Consider the following 22,074-nt stretch of genomic DNA (forward strand, 5'->3'; position numbering starts at 1 on the left):
GAAGGGGTCACCTACCCAACCCAGGCTCAGCCCCCATCCCATGTGAAACTGTGCCCACCCGCCGTGGCTGCACCCATGGACGTCACCAGTACGATAGCAGTGCAGGCGTGGCCTTGCTGTAGCAGGCCTGGTCCACCTAATGCTTTTCCAGCTCCTGCCTGACCTTTGCCAAATCTGTCCTTTCTTTCTTAGCCGGCCCTAGAGCCCCACAGAGAAGGTGGCGTGGAAGGTCCCCACAAAAGAATCCAGCCCTTCTCCATCCACTGATTTCTTTTCTTTCATTCATTCAACAAGAAATTTTTGAGGGGCTTCCTGTGCCAGGCACAGGCCAGGGGCTGGGTGGCAGGCTCCAGGGCCACAGGGCCCAGCCAGGCCCACCTCCATCACCTCTCCTTCCCCGCCCCGGACTCGGCCCAACAGGCAGGACTGAAATGAAACCTCGCCCCTCCAGCATCCTCCAATTTCTTGCTCTTAGATCAGACCCTACACAGCAGCAGGCAATTGAAAAGGACTTCCGGGTGCCCGCTCACACTTTCATCCTTCTTTTCTCTCTCCCTTTTTTCATCTTCTTTTTAAAAATGCTCTTTAATAGTGGGAAAGTTAGCATGAAAAGGAGAGAAAATGAGGCTTGAAAAGAATGTGTCTGATGTGCAGCAATTTGTTCACCTGCGAGAGGTTCTTCCCCTCCTGAACCTTGCTGCTGGGGGGCCCAGCGCTGCCAGGTGGCAGGAGGTGGGAGGCGGCTGGGAAGCTGGAGGAGGCCCTCCCTTCTGCCCTTCTGAAAGCAGAGGCAGGAGGTGGGTCAAGGTAGGAGATTGACCTCATGACAGCAAGTAAAGTCAGGGTCATAGGAGACCAGGGTCACCTGCCATGTCCCTCTGGCACCTGTTGGAGCTACACTAGAGACCTGGAGAATTGTTCACCATAAGGCATTTCCTTTCCTATCTTAAGGCAAGAGCCTGGTGTCCTGCGTGGTGGGGAAAGGGGGCCTAAAGTCAGGGAATGGGGTCCCAGCAGGGCAGGTTCAGGGCCTGGTCACCCCAGGACTCGGGCCACCATTGCTCCCTCCCTCCTGCTTGGGCTCCAGCCACGTGCCCCACTGACTTTTGGAAGAGCCAGTCAGGACCCAGCTAAGGATCCTTCCCCGAGGATCCCAACTGGGTTTAGGGTTTCAAGACAGCCTCAACCAGCCTCCATCCACTCTGCACTGGACTGACCCTGCTGCCCCCTCCCCTTACTCAATGAGAAAGCTCAGGACCCACACGCAAGACAGAGCCTGCAAGAGAAGACCCCCAATGGGCTCCTTCCCTGCAAAGGAGACTGTTCTTTGGCTCCTGTCATGAAAGGCAGGGAGGCAGGGAGTCTGGGCCAAAGTGCCCACAGGGTAGGGGCTGCTAGAGCTTGTTTCCCTGGGAAATGACAGAGGGGTGCGACACCAGTGAGCCTGGAGTCTTGACAGGCTGGACGGCTCAATGGTTAGACGGTGGGCTCTGGGCCAGCCTGCCCGGGTTCAGATAAAATCACATCAAATCCATTTTCTGCTTATTAGTTGTGTGACCAGGACTGGAACCAGACAGAAACTGGGGGTGATTGTAGTGGTGCCTTCCGAGCCACTGTACAAGTTACCATCCATAATGCACTTGGGATGGTACTTGGCACACAGTAGGTGCACGGAGAAGGCTTGTGTCCGAAGCTCAGCGTCATTATTTAGCCAGACCTTCCCCTGCATAGTAGCGCCCACCCCGCTGGCAGGATAGCAGTATGGAGGATGGGCACTTCCCTCCTCCCCTTCCACCTGGGGCAGGGACAATCTGCCAGGAGTGTCCCTGTCCCTGAGCTCCGGCCTCCCCCACCACCCCCAGTGACAGAGACAGAGCTGGAGCTGGGCTGGGTAGCAAAAGCTGCAGACAGGGGGCTGGGCTGCCACCTCAGGGTTGCCCCCACACTGCACAACTCTAGGGGATGCCATTTACATTAACAGCCCATGGTGGCCCCTGCCCAGGGCCAAGGCACAACTCTGGAGGAGACGGGCCAGGGCTCCCTGAGATCCTGTTTGCCCACCAAAGGCTGCTTCAAAGGCCCGAAGAATAAGCCTGACAAGGCAGAGACAGAGGCATGGGCTGAGAAGGGCCTGGGAGCCCAGTTTGCCAGTGGGGGCCCAGCCTGGGGGGGCCACGGGTTTTCCCTTCTCCTGGAGCACAGTGGCCTAGTTTTCTCCTGGAGACGGAAGAGACCCAGAGAAAAGCTTCACGCTGTCCCTCCTTCAAAGCCATCTCACACCCACACAACTCCGCACCCCTCCCCAGAGGCCAGAGCTGCAGGAACCCGAGCGAGAGTGTGGTTTCCTCTCACCCTCGCCCCTCAGAGACTTCCGCTCAGCAGCAGCTGCGGCCAGGCCAGCTCAAGGCGAGATATCAGCCAGTCCTTGTGAAACCTCCCTGCATGGTGGAGACAGACAGAGACAGGGCACCAGGCCAGGTCCCTTCCAGTGGAGGGGGCAGCAAGTGAGCAGAGGCGATCAGAGGGGTGGGAATCACAGGAGAGAACAGTGACTAGGGAGAGTGATAGAGAAGTGTGTGCCCCTGCTGTGTGCATGTGCAAAAGTGCCTGTGTGCACATGCGTATGTGTGCTGCACGCTCAAGTGTGTGGCATGTGTGCAAGTGTGTAGGTGGGTGTGTGCAAATGTGTGAGCAGGCGTAGCTGTGTGCAAAGGTGTAAGTGTGCACTGCATAGGCACAAAGGATGTGTGTCAGTGTACAAGTGCTGCATATGCAAGTTTGTGGCTGTGTGTGCAAATGCATGCTGGTGTGTCTGTGCCTGTGTGCAAATGGGTGTGTGCAAGTGTGCAGGTGTGTCACACAAGTGCAAGGGTGCATTTCTGCAAATGCACATGTGTGCAAGTGTGTGGGTATGCATGCAAATGGGTGCTAGTGCACAGGTGTGTGGGTGTGCAAGTGTATGCAAACACATATATGTGCACAGGTGTTCAATGCGTGTGTGTGCAACTGTGCACATATGTGCAAGTGTGTGTGTGAGTGCCCTGGAAAAGAGAGAGGGAGAGGAAGAGAGAAGGAAGAGCAGAAACATACCTATGGTAAAAGCCAGTACTGCCCAGCAGATGTGTCCAACGGAGAGCACCGAGAGGCAGGACCAGCCTCTCTTTGTTCCTATCTCAGTAGCAGGCATGTAGCAGCACAATGACTTGTGTTGCTTGCCTGGCAGATCACACAGGTCACAGATGCCTCCTTGTCACAGGATGTGGTCGCTGCACCCTGTCCTAACTCCAGTCCTTTCCCTCACCTTCCCCAGCTAACCCCTTCCCTCCAAGCCCCCTGCCCTGATCGCTGTCAAGGTCAGCAGACCACGCCCCATCCATGAGGGAGCCAAGGGCAGTATCTGCTCAATGCCGTCACTCCCTGTGGGCCAGCTTCTCCTCGCCCAGGAACAAGGGGATTTCCTGACTGTCTCTTTAGGCAGGGTGACATAAGCTGTTTTGCTAGAGTGCAGCCAAAGAGCCTTCCAGGTCTTCATTTATCTAGATGTGGAGTCCTTTGGGAATGAGCATGGCAGGCTTGCTCCTGCCCAGCATCTTGGAAGATCTCAGACCAGTGCTCCCTGTAGACGATTGGGACCTAAGAAACAGAGCCCTGCAGAAGGCCTGGCAAGACCACATGTCCCAGGGTGGCTGGTGTTTCCAGCGGTGACACTTGGGATTGAAACCAACCTTTGGAGGGCAAGAGACCCCACAGCAGCAGCTGTGCCACTGACTGGGGAGTGCCCAGCCTTGGCGCTGGAGTGGGGAAATGGCCTGGACATGAAATGTGTGGAGACCTGACCCCTGCGCTGGCCCCTGCAGCAGAGGCAGGCCCAGGCAGGTAGGGACCTGCTTTTCCCAGGGCTCTCCAGGGAGTCCCTGCACAGCCCTCAAGAGCCTACCCTGCATTATCATCCTCAAGGTCAAGAAACTCTCCTTGGGGGATACTCCAGAGACAGACAGCCTGGCCATGCCCTGGCAGACCCACCCACTCTACTCCAGGACTTCCGGATCTGGTCTACGAGTCACGGCACAGGGGAGTCTGCCATCGAACCAGCCACCTGCATCAGAGCCGGGGCCACCTCCTCCTCCGTCTCGCTGTAGCTCTTTGAGCCTCAGTTTCCTCATCTGTAAGGTGGGAGGTGAGGATGCCCAATTCAGTGTCTGATGAAGACAAAATTTATCCCCTCATCCAGGGCTGGTCTGGAGCAGACCCTCCCCCTTCCTCCTCATCTCGGCCCCAGGACAAGCATGGCTTCCCTCCCTAGCCTTCCTCCCTTGGAGCTCCAGGCACTGAGGACTCTTGGCAGATCTCATTCATGTCATTCTCTCTCTCTCTCTCTTTCTCTCCCTCTTTCTCTCTCTTTTTTGGAGACAGGGTCTCACTTTTGTCGCCCAGGTTGGAGTGGCCTCAGCCTCCCAAGTAGCTGGGATTACAGGTACGCACCACCATGCCTGGCTGCTTTTTGTATTTTTAGTGGAGACAGGGTTTCGCCATGTTGGTCAGGCTGGTCTGGAACTCCTGACCTCAAGGGATCTGCCCACCTCAGCCTCCCAAAGTGCTAGGATTCTCTCTCTATCTATCTCTTTCTCCTCTCTCTCTACCCCATCTCTTTCCCACTGTCTGTCTCTAATCTCTGCGTCTATGTCTCCGTCTCTCCCTACACCCCCACCTGGATCTCCACCCCCATTCTTCACCAGCTGACTCCTTCATTCATCAGAATGCCTCCCTCCTGGAAAACTTTCCTGCCTCCAAGCCCCGATGGGGTTGGAGCTTGTATATGTCCTAGGGGCTTGTATGTGTCCCAAACTTTCCCTATCTTCCCATCAATCGTGGTGAGCTAGAATTACCTGATAATCTGCCTGCCTCTTTCTTGGGCTACAGTCCCCTTGAGAGCAAGACTGGGTCCAGTAGACTGTTGTATGCCCAGTGCCCAGCACAGGGTAGATGTCCATTAAATATACATGAACCAGCGACCGATTGAGATTGAGACCTGACTGGAAGCATCTTCCAAACAGCTGCTCGGAGAGCAGCCCATCCTGCACCCCAACTCATGCCCCATCCCCCACTCCTCCAGCTCCTCTCCTCCCAAATCCCTGCCATCACAGCCAAGCTCAAGCTCCACGGCAGCTCTGCCATCATCGGATGCAGACTCATCCGCTGTTGCCATGGAGACCAGCCAGCAGTGAGCTCTGCGCCCTCCTGCTGCAGGGGCTGAGCAGAGCATGGGGACAGCCTGAAGCAGGCAGAGAGAACCATCAAGGAGGAGGCAGGGGCACGCATGGCTCTGCACCCAGGCAAACCTGGAGTTGGGCCCCATCTGCCCCTACTCTCCTTCTTACACCTGTGACACCGCAGGCAAGTTGCTTCATCTCCCTGAGCCTCCCGTGAAATGCAGAAGATCCCAGCCACACAGTGTTATTGAGGGATGGGATCGACCCATTAGGGCGTGGGGCTGTCTCTGTGTCATTTTGGTGTGCCAACGCCTGCCTCGGCTGTCTGGGGGCTGTTTTGAGTGTTTCTCTCCCCTTGACCTTTGTGTCCAACTCTCCCCACCTCGATTCAGATGAGGCTGAAGGAAGGAGAAACTCCATTCCCACGATAGCACAAAAAGATTTTCTGTGACATTTGAAAACGAAGAAGAAGCCTACAGGGTTGTTAACCAAATTTTGAACTTGGTCTGGCCCTGAGGGCTACTGATGTGGGGACCACATTGGTTGCTTCCTGCAATGAGCTAAGGGCTATGGGCAACTCTGCTCACAAAGAGCTTAAGGTGGCATCTCACTTGCAGAACAGCCTCCAGGTCTCACTGGAGTCAGGGAAAGTGACAGTTGTCCTGTCTCCTTGTTGCTTTAAATGGTAGCTATCTCTGGAGATGGCTGAATGTCCCTGTGTCCACTGGGGACTTTGGGAACAGAAACATGCCAAGATGCTACAACCAGCCCTGGGCACAAAGCCAGCTCTCCAGCTTTCCATGCCCAGCATTAGTCCTGGCATGCAGCTGAACACCTGTATCTGAGGTGGACCCAGGCCCTGATGCAAAATGTGCCACCCACCTCCTTCTCCCAAATGTCAGCTTGACCCAGCTGAAAGGCAGAGAAAACTTGGCAGTGTTCCCAAAGGGGACAGGAAATTGTCTCTATTGTTAAATGGATGGATGGATAGATAGATAGATAGATAGATAGATAGATAGATAGATAGATAGATAGATAGATAGATAAGTGGATGGGTGAAATGGTGGGTGGGTGGATGGATGGATGCATGGATGATTGGATGGATGGGTGGATGGATGGGTGGGTGGGTGGGTGGGTGGTGAATGGGTGGATGGGTGGATAACTAGATGGGTGGACGGGTGGTTGAATGGGTGGATGACTAGGTGAAAGAGTAGATGAATGGATGGATGGGTGGGTGAGTGGATGAATGGATGGATGGATGGATGGATGGATGGATGGATGGATGGATGGGCGGGCGGGTGGATGGATGGGTGGGTGGAGGATTGGATGGATAGATGGATAGATGAGCAGATGGGTGGGTAGGTGGGTGGCTAGAAGGAAGGGAGGAAAGGAAGGAATACAAGAGCCATTCTTGGTGTAAAGGCCCACAAGGTCAGGAGTTTGAGGCCAGCCTGGCCAACATGGTAGAACCCCATCTCTACTAAAAAGACAAACAATTAGCCAAGCCTGGTGGTGTGGGCCTGTAATCCCAGCTACTCAGGAGGTTGAGGCGGGAGAATCACTTGCACCTGGGAGGTGGAGGTTGCAGTGAGCCGAGATTGTGCCACCGCACTCCAGCCTGGATGACAGAGTGAGACTCTGTCTCAAAAATAAATGAAGGAAAAGAAGGAAGGAAGGAAGGAAGGGAGGGAGGGAGGGAGGGAGGGAGGGAGGAAGGAAGGAAGGAAGGAAGGAAGGAAGGAAGGAAGGAAGGAAGGAAGGAAGGAAGGAAGGAAGGAAGGGAGGGAGGGAGGGAGGGAGGGAGGGAGGGAAAGAAGGAAGGAAGGAAGGAAAGAAGGAGAGAGAGGGAAAGAAAGAAAAAAGAAAGAAGAAAGAGAGAAAGAAAGAAAGAAAGAAAGAAAGAAGGAAGGAGAAGGAAGGAAGGAAGAAAGAAGAAAGAAAGGAGAAGAAAGGAAGGAAGGAAGGAAGGAAGGAAGGAAGGAAGGAAGGAAGGAAGGAAGGAAGGAAGGAAGGGAGGGAGGAAAGAAAGAGGACGGAAAGAAAGAAAGAGAGAGGGAAAGAAAGAAAGAAAGAAGACAAAGTGGGGAAGATTGCACCAGGATTGCCTCAGATGGGTCTTGCTATGAATAAAATTCAATAATACCAAAAAGAGCCTTACAAAGAGATAGAGAGAGAGAGAAGGTCGAAGAGACTTTTGTGTGCTTCATGAATGAAGCACACTAAGGAAAAAGGTTCCAGAAATTTTAGAGGAAAACAAAGTGGCTGAACATAGAATTTTGGAGAGGATAATAAAAATAAATAATGCCGTAAACTCCTAGAAAACCTGGTAGAAAACCTTCAAGGGCTTCAGTTAACTCCGGAGTGAGCCGTGAGCTGTGTCTGATTCCATAATTTCACGGAGCAGGACACTGAGCCAAGGGCCATTGAGACTTGCCTGTGACTCGGAGCTGGTGAAACACAACAGTAAGGTGTTTATTGGAGAATTTTGAGTATGACTAAGTCATTCTTTACAGAGCTTAGCATTTTCATCATCTGTTTTAGGATGAGAAAACAGCATCAACAGCATTCGGCACAATCGACAGGTTGTGTTTGCTGTTTGCTTATACCTCCTGAAAAGGGACTGTCATGTAAGTTTTATTATAATTCCCCTCGAAGCAGCCACAGGTGCTCACTGGCTCACCGACAATGAGGAGGTGATGCAATGGGCGCAGTCATTCCTCACGGCCATCAGCGTGTGCAGCTTGGTGAAGCACCACAGCACCAGGCGTGGCTCAGTTGACCCGCTGAAGGTTTCAGATCATGGAGGCAGAGAGGAGAAGCTGGTGACAGAGGGCAAGGCGGGGTCTGTGGAGGCTCTGCCTCTGCCACTGTGGAACCCTGAGCCAGCCCCCTGCCTCGGGCCTGCCTATATTCCTACAGAGATGTGAAGAGGTATTACATGTAGTTAGACGGGTTCTAACATGTCTCATAGGGCTGGTATTTGGAAGAAATAATAAAGAGGAGAAGGACATTGCTGCTCCCCCATGGATCCCAGTGGGTCCAGCCTGAGGTTTGGGGGCAGCCCCGGTCTTCCTTATTGAGTCTGTGTGATCTCAATTTCCCCTCCTGTGACCTGCAGCTTCCTCCCACAGAGCTTTGCAAACTGTTCTGGCAGTGGGATCCTTTTGGGAAATAGCACCTTACTCAGGACCCCAAATTATGACACGGAGGCATGTGGTACTGAGTGAGAGGTAGGCCACCCCTCCAGGCACCCCACCTGCTCGGGCTCCCATTTCCACCCTCTCCACCCCAAACTCTGAAAATCCCTGTGTGACAGGGAACTGGCTTTGTCTTGTCTCCTCACAGCCTGACGGCCACAACTCTCTTATATTGTAAGACCCCTGAGGCTAGAGACTATGTCCTGTCTTTTTATCTCCAGCTCCTAGCAGCATTCCTAACCCAAGGCAGCCACACAGTGTTTGTTGAGTGAATGAATGACCTGGGAACTAGTCGTTACAATAATGCTACATAACAGACAGCCCCAGAAATCTCAATGACCTACAGCAAAAAAGATCAACATTTTTTCCTATTGGTGGGTACAGGACAGCAGAGGCTGAGCTCCAAGTGTAATTTCAGGGTACATAGCCACACCCAGCATTGACGCGGAGCAGGAAAAATTCTGCACCCACTCTTGGCGGGGAAGGGCAGGAACGCACTGCAAAGCCACCTGGCGAAAGAGGCAAACATGAAATTCAACACCAGGGAGGGAGGGAAGAGTTAGAAACAGGAATCCAATCTGCCACAAACTAGAAAACGGAAACAATAAAAAAGAACGCACCCGTGGCAGGGTAGAGGTTGTTACCGCGCCACGTGTTTCAAGCTGCTGTCGGCTACAAAGCTGCGGGTGAGTGGAGCGACCATGCGCTGTTATGCCACGCCCCCTCTGCTGCGACCACGCCCCCTCTGCTGCGACCACGCCCCCTCTGCTGCGACCACGCCCCCTCTGCTGCGACCACGCCCCCTCTGCTGCTACCGGACCACTGCGCAGTGACCGTAAGGAGAGCTCATTCTCATAGACTGGGATGGCGTGCTGGACATCGGGACGCCATGCAAACAAGGCCCACCTGTGCAAACAAGGCCCACCCCACAGAGGGATTGAAGCCCTGCGTTCTACTCTAACTGCCTGAGCTGCCACTCCTCAGAAAATGACCGATTAGGAAGGGAGGCTGGCCTGGCATCTCCAAAGCTGTCAGGATAGAGAAAAATGGGGATATTGCCAGCACCTCAGGCTCGGGGGCGGTATATCCGAGGATGTGAGGGTGTCTGTGTAACTGTCATCGGAATAGAAAGGTCCCGCCTCCCTCATGCACCGGTGTCCGCACACACACTCACACCCTCCCTCCCTCCTGCTCCCCCAAAGGGACTCAATTCAAAGGCGTAAATACACCGTGTCTGCCCACCTGAGGGCTGCTGTGAGTGTCAGATGAGAAAACGCCTGGGGTAGTGGGCCGAGACTGAAGCGTGCTCCACGCCTACCAAGTGTCACTCAACCCTAATTCTGCCCTCAGGGAGAGAAGAGAACTCCAGCCAGACCCCAGTGTTTTCAGAAGTTTGTCAGTTTAGACTTTCCTTTTTTTCCTTTCCAAAGTTCCGCTCACCCAAGAGAATAATGTAAACACTTATGATGGCGTTTTCGTAGTCCAGGAGGCATTGATCATGATTGTGAACCTGAAAAGAGCTGAGTTATGAATGTTTGACAATGCAGTCATGCAGCGCTCTACATGTTACAATCTTCAACGGTGAACATTGCTTTTATTTTCCAAGCACTTTCTCATCTGTTGTCTCATAGTGGAGGAGTTATTCTCCCAATTAGGGCGATCAGAAAACAGGGATCAAGGCCAGGCATGATGACTCATACCTGTAATCCCAACACTTTGGGAGGTCGAGATGGGAGGATCACCTGAGATCAGGAATTTGAGACCACCCTGGTCAACATGATGAAACCCCATCTCTACTAAAAATACAAAAAAAAAAAAAAAAAAAAGCTGGGTGTGGTGGCATGCACCTGTAATTCCAGCTACTCAGGAGGCTGAGGCAAGAGAATTGCTTGAACCTGGGAGGCGGAGGTTGCAGTGAGCCGAGATGGTGCCACTGCACTCCAGCCTGGGCGACAGAGCGAGACTCTGAGAGAAAAATGAAAGAAGGAAGGAAGGAAGGAAGGAAGGAAGGAAGGAAGGAAGGAAGGAAGGAAGGAAGGAAGGAAGGAAGGAAGGAAAGAAGGAAGGAAGGAAGGAAGGAAGGAAGGAAGGAAGGAAGGAAGGAAGGAAGGAAGGAAGGAAGGAAGGAAGGAAGGAAAAGGGAAAGCAGGGGTCAAGAAGGATCAGGCCACTCGCCTACTGAGGGATGGTGCGTGGAGGGATCAGACCTCACAGCTTGCTCTTCTTCCCCCTAGAACCCTTACCACTGCCAGATCACTGGGCTGTGGGAACTGCACTGCTTCCCTCAAAATGCCTTCAGCTTTCTTTCCCCCACCCCTGAGACTTAAGGATCCCACCTCCCTCCCCAGGCCTGTGTCCCGTCCCCATCTGTTCCTCATTTCCCTGGGGTCTTTTTCCGTCTCCCTCCTCTCCCTCTGCACAGCCACCATCCTGCCTCCCTGTACAAACCCCAAAGTGACCTGCTCTCCCCGCGGATCCTCCAGACAGACAGACTCCCGCCTGCTGCCTTGGCGTGGGCTCCCCTGAAAGCAGCGTCTGGGACTCGAGCTGGTGGCAGGTGTGAAGCTGTGTCTGCAGGGGGTTGAACTGTGTTCTCCCAGCATCTGTACATGTGACCTTATTCAGGAATAGCGTCTTTGCAGATGTAATCAAGCTAAGATGAGGTCTTACTGGATTAGGGTGGGACTTAATTCCAAAGACTGGCATCCTTAAAATAAAGGAATTTTTCCTGGCTAACATGGTGAAACCCTGTCTCTACTAAAAATACAAAAAATTAACCGGGCGTGGTTGCGGGTGCCTGTAATCCCAGCTACTGGGGAGGCTGAGGCAGGAGAATGGCGTGAACCCAGGAGGCAGAGTTTGCAGTGAGCTGAGATACTGCCACTGCACTCCAGCCTGGGCGACAGAGTGAGACTCCCTCTCTAAATAAAGAAATAAATCAATAAAAATAAAGGGATTTTTTTTCTTTTCTTTTTTTTTTTTTTTTTTTTTTTTTGGATACAGAGTCTTGCTCTGTCGCCCAGGCTGGAGTGCAGTGGCTCGATCTTAGCTCACTGCAACCTCCACCTCCCAGGGGTTCAAGCAATTCTCCTGCCTCAGCCTCCCGAGTAGCTGGGATTACAGGTGCCTGCCACCACGCCTGCCTAATTTTTGTATTTTTAGCAGAGACGGGGTTTCATCGTGTTGGCCAGGCTCATCTTGAACTCCTGACCTCAAGTGATTCACCCACCTCAGCCTCCCAAAGTGCTGGGATTATGGGATTGAGTCGCCACGCCTGGCCAGAAGGGGAAATTTGGACACAGAGACACACGCATGAGACCACCAAGGCAGAGGCTGGAGTGAGGTGTCTACAAGCCAAGGAACACTAAGGCCTGCAGGCAAGCGCCGGAAGCAAGGAGAGAGGCGGGCGGTGGCTTCTCCCCTGGAATCTTCAGAAGGAACCCACCTCGCTGATACCTTGATCTCGGGCTTCTGGCCTCCAGACCCGTGAGAGGATCCATGCCTGCTGTTCGCAGGCTCTCAGTCTGTGCGATTTGTTACAGCAGCCACAGGAAACCGGCACAGTGTCCCTCTCCCTGAGGCATCTACAATTCTCAGAAAGAGATGAGGCCAGGGTCACTTGCAGAAAGTCCTTTGGGAAGCACCGTGATTGGGGCAGCTGTGGCCTGGTGGGGAAGGCAGGACTTGGAGTGGGAGAGAGCTCTGTGCCAACTGCAGCTCATCCCCTCGGTGGGGGCAGGTGCTTAGTGTCCCCCACCAGGGGCTCCTCAACTCTCAAGGGGTGAGTTCAATGCCCATATCCCAACGTTAATGATAATAATAATAACAGAGCAGCAGCCCTTGCCAGGCACCCTGATGGGCCTTTGGAGATATTACTTCTCACCCTTCAAGACGAGTCTTGCCATCCCAGGTCAGAGGAACTGACCGTGAAGAAGCACCCACAACAGCTGGGGGCACCGCAGGCGACCACCGCACTTCCAGCCTCTCCCGATGGGAAGGTGGGGGCACGCAAGGAACTCTTGCAGGAATGCTTGCACCGAAGACCCCAAACAGGGTGGCAGAGGCCCAAGGCTGGCTGGAGTGCCAGGTTTGGGGCTGCGTGCCCCCCGCCCTCCCATCCACTCTCCCCCGCCCACTCCCCGCAGTTGAAACTCCTCCCTCCTGGGCAAGGGTCTGGTCATCCCCCTGACACCTGGGTTCCCCTGAACCCTGCTCTGAAAGTCACCTTTCATGCATTTGTCATTCACTCAAAGCCCACTCTGAGCACCCAGGCTGTGCCTGATGCCATGCTGCAAAATGGAGCCCTGACTTCAAGAGGCAAGCCCAGCACACCTCCAACACAGGCCCAGGCCTTGGGGCGGTAGGAGAAACCTGAGGTCATGCTGGCTTCCCCCCAGCTCCCCATCCCCACCTCCTCCCCGCCCCCTCCCAGGGATGCCTGTAAGCCCAAGTTTGTCCAACTGGGGCCCTCAGGAGCTCCGGGTGAGGGGCTCAGGACACGCTTATCAGCTCATCTTGCTGGAGGAACCATTTTACTTAAGTAAATTGGAATGGGAAGGTTAAATGTTGTTGTGGTCGTCGTCATTGTTTTGAGACAGAGTCTTGCTCTGTCGCCCCAGGCTGCAGTACAATGATGCACCACGGCCTCTAACCCCTGGGCTCAAGCGATCCTCCCACCTCAGCCTCCCAAGTCTTGGGCACCACCACACTCAGATAACTTTTAAATGTTTTGTAGAGATGGGGTCTCCTTATGTTGCCCAGGCTGGTCTCCAACTCCTGGGCTCAAGTGTTTCTCCTGCCCTGGTCTCCCAAAGTGCTGGGATTTTAGACATGAGCCACTGCACCTGGCTGGTGTTAACTTAAATAATTTGATTGTTGCACAACCTAAAACATAATTGTTCTACTAAGACACATCGGACTGTATTACAGGGCATGATGTAAAAGTCATGAATTTCTAAAAGTCTCAGTGGTTCACAAACTTCTGTTCTCTTCTGCCTGCAGCCCCACAGGATCTGCTCTGGCCTGGAGCAAACTCTGGTTTTCCCAAGACAGCAGCTCCCCAGCCTCCCTCCAGGCCCCATTCCAGAATCGCAGCCTCCTCTTGGCCCAGAAGAGTTTGTCCCGAAGTCTGCTGAAAGGCCGAAGCCTGGAGTCACACGAGTGGTTCCTGGGCAGCTGTTGAAGCCTCCCTCCCTGTGGTGGTGGCAGCAAGGACACCAGCCATTAATCACTCTTCTCTCCGTTCTGTCAGACCCGGCAGCCTCCTGAAGATGCTGCATAAACACACTTAACCTTTAAAGGGCCGGGTGGCAGCCCCAGGGAGGGAGAGCCCAACATCCTCACCCCAGGGGTGAGCCCCCGCCCTCCTCTGCTCTCAGACTCTCCTAGTCGGGGAAGAGGAGGGAGTTTAAACCAGAAGGAAGGGCTCCTGGTAACCCTCGTTCCACCCGTCAAGCTGACAGAGCTCTGGCCACTGAGAATCCAGGGGAGGTTCTCCAAGGAGGACAAGGGTCAAGGAGTGATATCGGCAGGGGTGGCTGTCCCTGTCTGTCATCGCTTCCCCAGGGGCCTCTGCCACTGTGGCCCCTGAGGATGGGGCCTTTCCTGCCCACAGGAGTGAGAAGCAGTGAGGGTCCCAGGCTGGGGGAAGGGGGCTCTGCCTGGGGCCTGACACCTGGGGGTCTGCTTGGCTGGAGGAGGGTCCCCCACCACTCCTTCCCTTGGCCTCCCTCCTACATTCATTCAGCAAAATCAGGAGCCGCTTTCAGGTTCCAGGCATGACACTGGGAACCAAGGATGAAAGGAGAAAGAAAAGACAGTGTCTGACCCCAAGGGAATCCCGGTCAGTGTGGGGTGGGAAGCAGGCTTGCAAGACATTATTTCCAGAGGATGAATGTAAATTCCAGGATGGGTAGGAAGGAGGCGCTGTGGAGCCTTGAGAGGAGAATGGAGCTCCGGTGCTGGAGAGGTGGCTGTCAGAGACAGGCAGCTCAGCAAAGGTGACATTTGACCTGGGTCTTACAGTATGGGTAAGAGTTCTCTGAACAGACAGAGGGAACTTGAATGTACTGGCTAGGACCTGAGAGTGAGGATGTGGAGGCCAAGGCTCAGGTCCTGGCCACCCTGGAGGGTCAGTGAGGCCAGCCCCAAGCACCACGACCACGCGGTGGACGCCAGACTCTCATGGTGGATGTGTTACCTGCTGCTGGCAGCTCCTCCAGGACCCCTCAGCTGCAGAAAGCCCTGCCCATGGCGACACCCTCCCCTGAGGGGCCACAGCCAAACGCCTGTGCTGGAGAGCAGGGCTGGCCACCTCAGCCCAGGCAGGACAGCTCTGAGGGCTGCCCTCAAGCCAGGCTCTCCCGCAGCCGCTCCAGCATCCGCCTCCATTGTTCTTCAATAACCATCCTGCAGACTCAGCCTGCTGCCTGGGAAACCAAACCTGCAACACACAGAGGGTGACGGTAACGCTGTAATTTAGAAACCAATGGGCAGTAAACCACATCAGAAATAAAAGCTCCCATCAGCTGGAAACCCAAGCTCGTTCCAGTTTCACAACCAAGGCTCACTCCCTCCAAATGCCCACCACGGAGGACCACAGAGATCGAGGCTTCCCGGGGAGCCGCTGGAGATTCTGTCTGCCACGTCCTTGAGGCTCCTAAACCCCTAAACCAGGACACCACACACTCAGGACGCCACCGTAGGCTAGAGAGGGTTTGTCCTAAAGAAACACTGTCGCATCAGACATGGGATTTCCCGGCGTAAAAGAATGCGCTACAGCTTCAGTGACACCGAAGATGCGATAGCCAGTGTCCCAGAATGTGGAGTAACGGCACCCAGACGCCTGTGCTCAGAATATCTCAGAGCCATGCCTGCACCGCACCAGAGATGCGGAAGCCACAGAGTGCACACGGATGGCTCACTTACCCACCGTGCACGGCCTGCTCCAGCAAAAGGGGCCGGCTGAATTTCCGGGGCAGCAAATGAAGCAAGCTCGGCTCTCAGAGAGGGAAATCAAGAGGTAACAGACGGAACTCACCTCCTCCTCCTCTTCTTCTCTCTGTATCCCTGGCTAAGAGGCTCCAGGTTGGAGGCAAATGGATGGCCTTTGAGTGCTTAATTTGTCCATCAATTATACTCTCCCGCCCGAGCCATTGCAACCTGCTTTCCATAAACATCATGAGCCTTTGGCCAGGCACTGACCTAACACCAGCCTGGAGTGGCTGCTGAATGGCACTTGTTCGTTTGTTTGTGGTGAGGAAGCTTAGTTGCCAGGGATTTGTTAAAAAAGACACCGTGGTGTGTTGTTCATTCACTCGGACCTGCCTGGTTACCTTTATCTGTAGTGGAGAGAGGGAGGCGTTCTGCCCTCTGGATTTCTAACGTACCAAGCATGTATGGCAATGGCTTACAAATGCCAGTCCCTGTGAGGATGGTTTGTTCCCGTGACAATGTGCAGGTGAGCAGGCATTTTCCCCTCTCTCCTCCTCCTCATCAGATCTCAGGGGATTCAAGGCTGGGAGCATGAGGAGTCTCAGGGTAGAGGACAGAGGAGGCCTGAACTAGGACCAGGGGGAGACCCTCCCCACAGGTGAGATGGAGGAAGTGACTGGGCACAGAGTGGGCTTGGGGACTGCAGCACACCATGGCCCTGTGGCGGGGGTGAGGCAGGTGTGAGCCCCTCCAGGGACAGCCTTGAGCCAGAGGGTGCTGAAGGGGTCTTACCGTAGGTGGCCTCAACTAGCAAGCTGGTCACCTTGAATCCCGAGATCAAGGCCAGTAGAAGCCTGAGGAGTTGCTGGGGACAAGGCAGAAGGGCTGGGCCCGGGGTCGCAGGGAAGCGAATTGCGGGATAGGACAGGGATAGCAGGCCCCTGAGGCCCTTCGTGTGAGCTGCAAGTGTGGGCAGGGCCAGAAAGGGCACATGCAGGCGTGAGCAGGTAAGAGCAATAAAGCAACAAGCAGAACCAAGGCAGGGCCTGGCAACAGGGCCTCAGCCAGGCGCTAAGCTTCCAGGCCCACCCATCAGCCCCAAGGCTGGGCCAGGCTCCATCCCTGTGGACTCAGGGCCAGGCAGGGCCAACAGAAGGCCAGATAGGGAGAGCAGGAGCCAGGCAACTCCCATTCCAGGGAGCAGCGCTGTGGCTGCCCCAGGAGCAGGAGGGAGGAAGAGCAGGACAGAGCCTCCACAAGCCTATCTGGGGAGCAACCCTGGAGCTCAGCTACCTCGACTGCAGCTCAGGTCTCTGAGGCCTGCAGCTCAGCACAGCTTCTTATCTGAGATGCTTTACAAAGGGCCCTTCCCGGAAGGCCCTGCCTCTGGCCCCACTGAATTCCGGGAATGGGGTCTGCCCAGGTGGGCCTGCCCACTAACTCTGAGAACCCACGCAGGTTGGGCGTGGTGGCTCACACCTGTAATCCCAACACTTTGGGAGGCTGAAGCAGGAGGATTGCTTGAGCCCAGGAATTTGAGACTAGCCTGGGCAACATGGCAAAAGTCTGTCTCTACTAAAAATACAAAAATTAGCTGAGGCGGAGGAACACCTGATCCCGGGAGGTCAAGGCTACAGTGAGCTGAGATTATGCCACTGCACTCCAGCCTGGGCGACAGAGGCAGACCCTGTCTCAAAAAACAAAAAGAGAGAACCCATGGGGACTGGCATGAGCTTCAGGTCGTGTTGTCGGGGTTCAAGATCTCCATCAGGCACTTAGTAGCTATCCATCTTATAAGCGAAACTGAGCCTCGGTTTTCTTGTGTGTAAATGAAGAATAACAATTATTAATAGCTACCTCATAAGATTGATGTGATAATTTTATTTTTTATACTCTTTTTAAATTTTTTAAATTTCTGTGGGTACATGGTAAGTGTATAAATATATATATATGTATGAGGTACATGAGATGTATTGATACAGGCATGCAATGTAAAATAAGCTTATCATGGAGAGTGGGGTATCCATCCCCTCAAGCATTTATCCTTTGAGTTACAAACAATCCAATGACATTCTTTATTTTAAAATGTACAATTGTTATTATTGACTCTAGTCATTCTATTTTGCTATCAAATGATAGATCTTCTTCTCTTTCTTTAACTATTTTTTGTACCCATTAACCATCCCCACCTCCCTTCCAGCCTCCAACCACTCTTCCCAGCCTCTGGTAACCATTCTTTCACCCTCGATGTCCATGAGTTCAATTGTTTTGATCTTTGGTCTGATAACTTTTTTTTTTTTTTGAGATGGAGTCTTGCTGTGTCGCCCAGGCTGGAGTACAGTGTCACCATCTCAGCTCACTGCAGCCTCTGCCTCCCAGGTTCAAGTGATCCTCCTGCCTCAGCCTCCTGAGTATCTGGGATTGCAGGCACACAACACCACAGCTGTCTAATTTTTGTACTTTTAATAAAGATGGGGTTTTGCCATGTTGGCCAGGCTGGTCTTGAATTCCTGGCCTCAGGTGATCCACCCGCCTCGGCCTCCCAAAGTGCTGGGAATATAGGTATGAGCCACTTCGCCCAGTCCTGTGATAACTTTTTAAACAATATACTTAAAAGATGCTTAGCACAAGGCCAAGCAAACCCTAAATGCTCAAAACATGCTTTTTAAAAGTATTATTATTGTTATTCTTATTACCAGTGACAACTTCAGTCCCTGCCACAGAGGGCTGTGGGGACAACCCCAGTATGTTCTTTTTCTCTATATATTTGTTTGATCCTCTGGCAGAGTGACATTTGGAGATTCAGAGGTGGCCGATGGCTCCAACTTAAAAGAGCTGTGGAAAAAAGAGATGAAGAAACAGAAGAAACATTCCATAAAGCCCAGAAACTAAAAATTAGCCAGGCGTGGTGGCACACACCTGTGATCCCAGCTACTCAGGAGACTGAGGCAGGAGAATTGCTTGAACCTGGGAGGTGGAGGTTGCAGTGAGCCAAGATTGCACCACTGCACTCCAGCCTGGGCAATGGAGTGAGACCATGTCTCAAAAAAAAAGAAAAATAAGAAAAGAAAATGAAAACTGTTCAGGGCCATCTTCCGATGCTCCTGCTGCCTCTTTTTTTTTTTTGAAACAGAGTTTCGCTCTTGTTGCCCAGGCTGGAGTGCAATGGCACGATCTTGACTCACTGCAGCCTCCACCTCCTGGGTTCGAGCGATTCTCCTGCCTCAACCTCCCTAGTAGCTGGGATCACAGGTACCTGCCACCACACCCGGCTAATTTTTTGCATTTTCAGTAGAGTCAGGGTTTCGCCATGTTGACCAGGCTGATCTGGAACTCCTGACCTCATGTGATCCACCCGCCTTGGCCTCCCAAAGTGCTGGGATTACAGGTGTGAGCCACCATGCCCGGCCAACTCCTGCTGCCTCTTCACCCCTAATGTTTCCCATCTCACCTCCAAAGAGCAGCCAAACAGAAGCTCAAGAGAACTGCTCCAGCTCCTCCCTGCTGCCAGGGCCTGCTCAGACCCAGGGGGATGTCATGGCCCGGATCTGTCTGTCTTGCCTACAGGTAGAGGGCGGCTTATGTGTCTCCAGCAGATCCCATCTGCACCCCTCTCACACCCTGAGACCCTACCTCGGCCTCTCCTTCTTGCTGAGACATCTCCTCCCTCCCCAGTCCTCCAGCTTCAGGTCCTCACGGCTGACAGCCCCTGGCGGCTCCAGGAATTAGCAGGTGGCATCCTGACTCCCGCCTTGGTCCTCAGACCCCCTCCCCACACCCTGGCCCATTCCGGGTACAAGGGCGGCTTGGTTGCCTTCATTATAGACTATAGCACAAAAACACAATAAAATAAAATGAATGTTTTCTCAGCGAAAATCCATTAGATGAGTTACTGTTGTAATTTAATAATGGGATGGGAAACTACAGCAAGTTACCGAACTATATAATTAAAGTAAATCTATTTTAAAGCCCTTTATTGCTTAGTATTTCTCAGATCCCAGTCTCTCTTTCACCTCCACTCCCCTCCCCCCACCACCCCCCTTCCCTTTTTCTGAGCCTGAGGAGGGGCTGGGTGTCGTGGGCTTCTTTGAAGTTGTCAGTACCTCGGTGGCAAACACAGCTTCCTGCTCTTTCCAGGAGCGGATCCTATCCCTGGCAGCCCTGCGGCCCCAGCCTGGCCTCCCTTTGTCAGAGCAGGGGCAGAATGATGCTGCTACTGACTGATCCAGGACCCGCCTCTGCGAGATCCTGGGGAATGAGGCTTGGCTTTTGCCCTAAAAGTGAAGCTGCCAAACTGGGCAGAGGGTGATGAAGGAGAGTAGGGAGATGTCTGCACTAAGAATCCCCTCCACAGAGGACAGATGCCACTGACCCCTGCACCTCAGATTTGCCAGTGATCGCCAATTCCAAGACAGTACTGTGGTTAAGAGGCAGCAGGAAGCTAGGGCTCAGAGAGGTTTGGAACTTGCCCAGGGTCACACAGCTGTGTCAGAGCTGGAATCGGATCTCAGGCAGTTGACACAGGCCCAGCTGCCTCTAAGAAGCCCCCAAGTCTGGATTCCTGTGTGCTGGCTGTAAAAGCCTGTGCACCTGGCCAATTATTGCCCGTTTTCAAAGGAGGAAAGAGCAGAGAAAAGCTTGTGGCTATTACCGCCATGGTCATTTTCTGCTTTCTGAAGAAGGCGAGCCCCAGGAGTGGCAGAGTCAAGCCAAACCTGCAATCTTGCATACCCCAAACCCTCTCCCAGTTACACCCCACCCCCTCCTTGGTAAAGAGATGAATTACCTTCATCAGAAGTGCCAGGATAGGTCCTTGGGGGGCTGACTGGAAGCCCTAGCACCTGAGATTGACCTGGCCTGCCACAGGGAAGGGGACCCTGCAGCTGGCCAGCTCAGGACAGGAAGGGGCCGGCCCAGCCTCTGGTCACTTGAAGTGAGCTTGATGAAAGAAGTTTTGGGGTTCATTCAAACGCACGATGCATTCTCCCCCTTCCAGAGCCCCCAGACCACACTCAGGTACCACTGTGCCACTGGCAGCCACAGAAAACCACGTGACCCAAATGAAGCCACACAGGCACTTTGAAATCACAGTGAGCTCTTGGCATGAGAGAGAAAATTACTCCCAAGGAAGACTATCCTTGCCCACTGACGGGTTTTCCAGGGAAAGTTGGACCTCTGGAGATCCCATGCTGCCAAAGAAGCCAGTGTGCCACCCCCGCCCTGGGCATGAGTCCTGTCTCCCTCCTCGCCCAGCAGAGCCAAGCTTCTGCAACCAAGAAGGCACCAGGAGCCCCAGGCGGCTAGGGGATGCTAGAGAGAGATGTAGGCTCTGCCAGGCTGTGAGTCCATGCAAATGAGATGCAAAGTGATATGCAAATCCAAGCTTCTCTTTCTGAATCTCAAGTTGTCATCTGGTGGCTGAGCCCTCCCAGTGCTCTGAAGGCCACTGTCTCCTTCCAGCCTTGTGCACATCAAGGACAGGGAGCTCTGGCGATGGGGTGATGGGGGAAGGTGAGCAGAGCTTTGTAGCTGGCAGGGGCTGGATGGTTGCCGACCCCCCTGCAGGCCTGACAATCCCTCGGGACGCCCAACCCAGTGCCGAGTTTCCTGGGGCTCAGTGGTTGCCACTTCCTTCTCTGCAGCCTTCCTTTTTGGCTCCAGTGAGGTGCCCCAAGACACCTCAAAGCCCCAAAGCTCCAGCCCAAGGCAGCTCCAGGTTGAATGCACAGCGACTTCGGGAATGCAGATGCCACACACACCCTTCACCTATTTGGCTGCAAGAGGTATTTGTTGAGCCTGGAAACCACTGAGAGTGAAATTCTCCACCAGGATTTTCAAGCTTGGAGCCATCTTGGGCTGCTTTCCACATGAAGGAAGAAAGCCGAGCGGGGGAGTGCACCTGCCTGCTCAGCCAGGACCGTGCCTCTGAAAACATGCTTCAGTGTGCTCAGGAGTTCAAGAGCTCAGGGCTCCCTCTCAGCCCCAATCTGCCCTCTGTTCCCAGGCTGGGAGCACCTAGAACCTGCTTAGAAAGCGCTTCCTGTGGCATGTAAGAGCTGCAGGGCTCTGAACTAGAGAAGGGGCCAAAATTCATAACAATGGTGACAAAGAGGCCAAGAACAGAGGGGCTGGCCTTGGAGCAGCCAATTACAGGACCGGGAAGGTGAGAGCTGAGAAGGGAAGGGGCTCTGGAGGCAAAGGAAAAGCAGACAGTGCAAGAAAACTTCAAAAAGGGTTGCAGGGGTAAGGGTGGGGGCCCAAAGACAAACACCCACCCCAGCCCCACCCTCCAGCCCTGCCTGAGGTCTAGCCACATGACCACGGACCTCATGAGGGCTCAAGATTTCTCTGCAGGGCCGTGGCCCTCAGCAGGCCCAGACACCTGGTCAAGGCCTCTGGCTTTTCTCTACTCTCCCTTGCCCCTCCAATATCTCCTTGTCTGAGATGAGAAGAACAGTCGGGGTGGAGGTGAAAAGTTGGAAGCCCAGGTGGTGTCCCCCTTTATATCTCCGTCAGGGCATGGCCTTCTGAACCCTATGCTACTGGGCTAGTGCCTGGGGCGGGAGGTGCCGTCAAAAGTGAGCACCTTCTTGCCTCGTGCAGCCTGAACCAAGTCCTGTTGATCCTGTCACCTGCCCTACTCTCCAGAGGAAGAGTGAGCTATTTCATAAATCACCCTCCGGTCGGTGCATATGAACACTCTTTATGCCCACAGAGCTGTATACAAGAACACG

General features: G+C 53.7%; 1 long non-coding RNA gene and 1 pseudogene across 1 annotated transcript; both read right to left on the minus strand.

Annotated features, from left to right (window-relative positions):
* Window positions 1–267: 267 nt before the first annotated feature.
* Window positions 268–3,200, minus strand: LOC107127861 (uncharacterized; annotated as a pseudogene).
* Window positions 3,201–7,658: 4,458 nt separating this feature from the next.
* Window positions 7,659–11,001, minus strand: LOC123569547 (uncharacterized). Its single transcript, XR_010582043.1, has 2 exons — window positions 8,752–11,001; window positions 7,659–8,029 (listed from the first exon to the last, which is right to left on the minus strand). It is a non-coding gene; the product is annotated as an uncharacterized lncRNA (long non-coding RNA).
* Window positions 11,002–22,074: the final 11,073 nt, after the last annotated feature.

The sequence above is a fragment of the Macaca fascicularis genome, chromosome 16 (assembly GCF_037993035.2).
Source record: "Macaca fascicularis isolate 582-1 chromosome 16, T2T-MFA8v1.1".
Taxonomy (NCBI): Eukaryota; Metazoa; Chordata; class Mammalia; order Primates; family Cercopithecidae; genus Macaca; species Macaca fascicularis.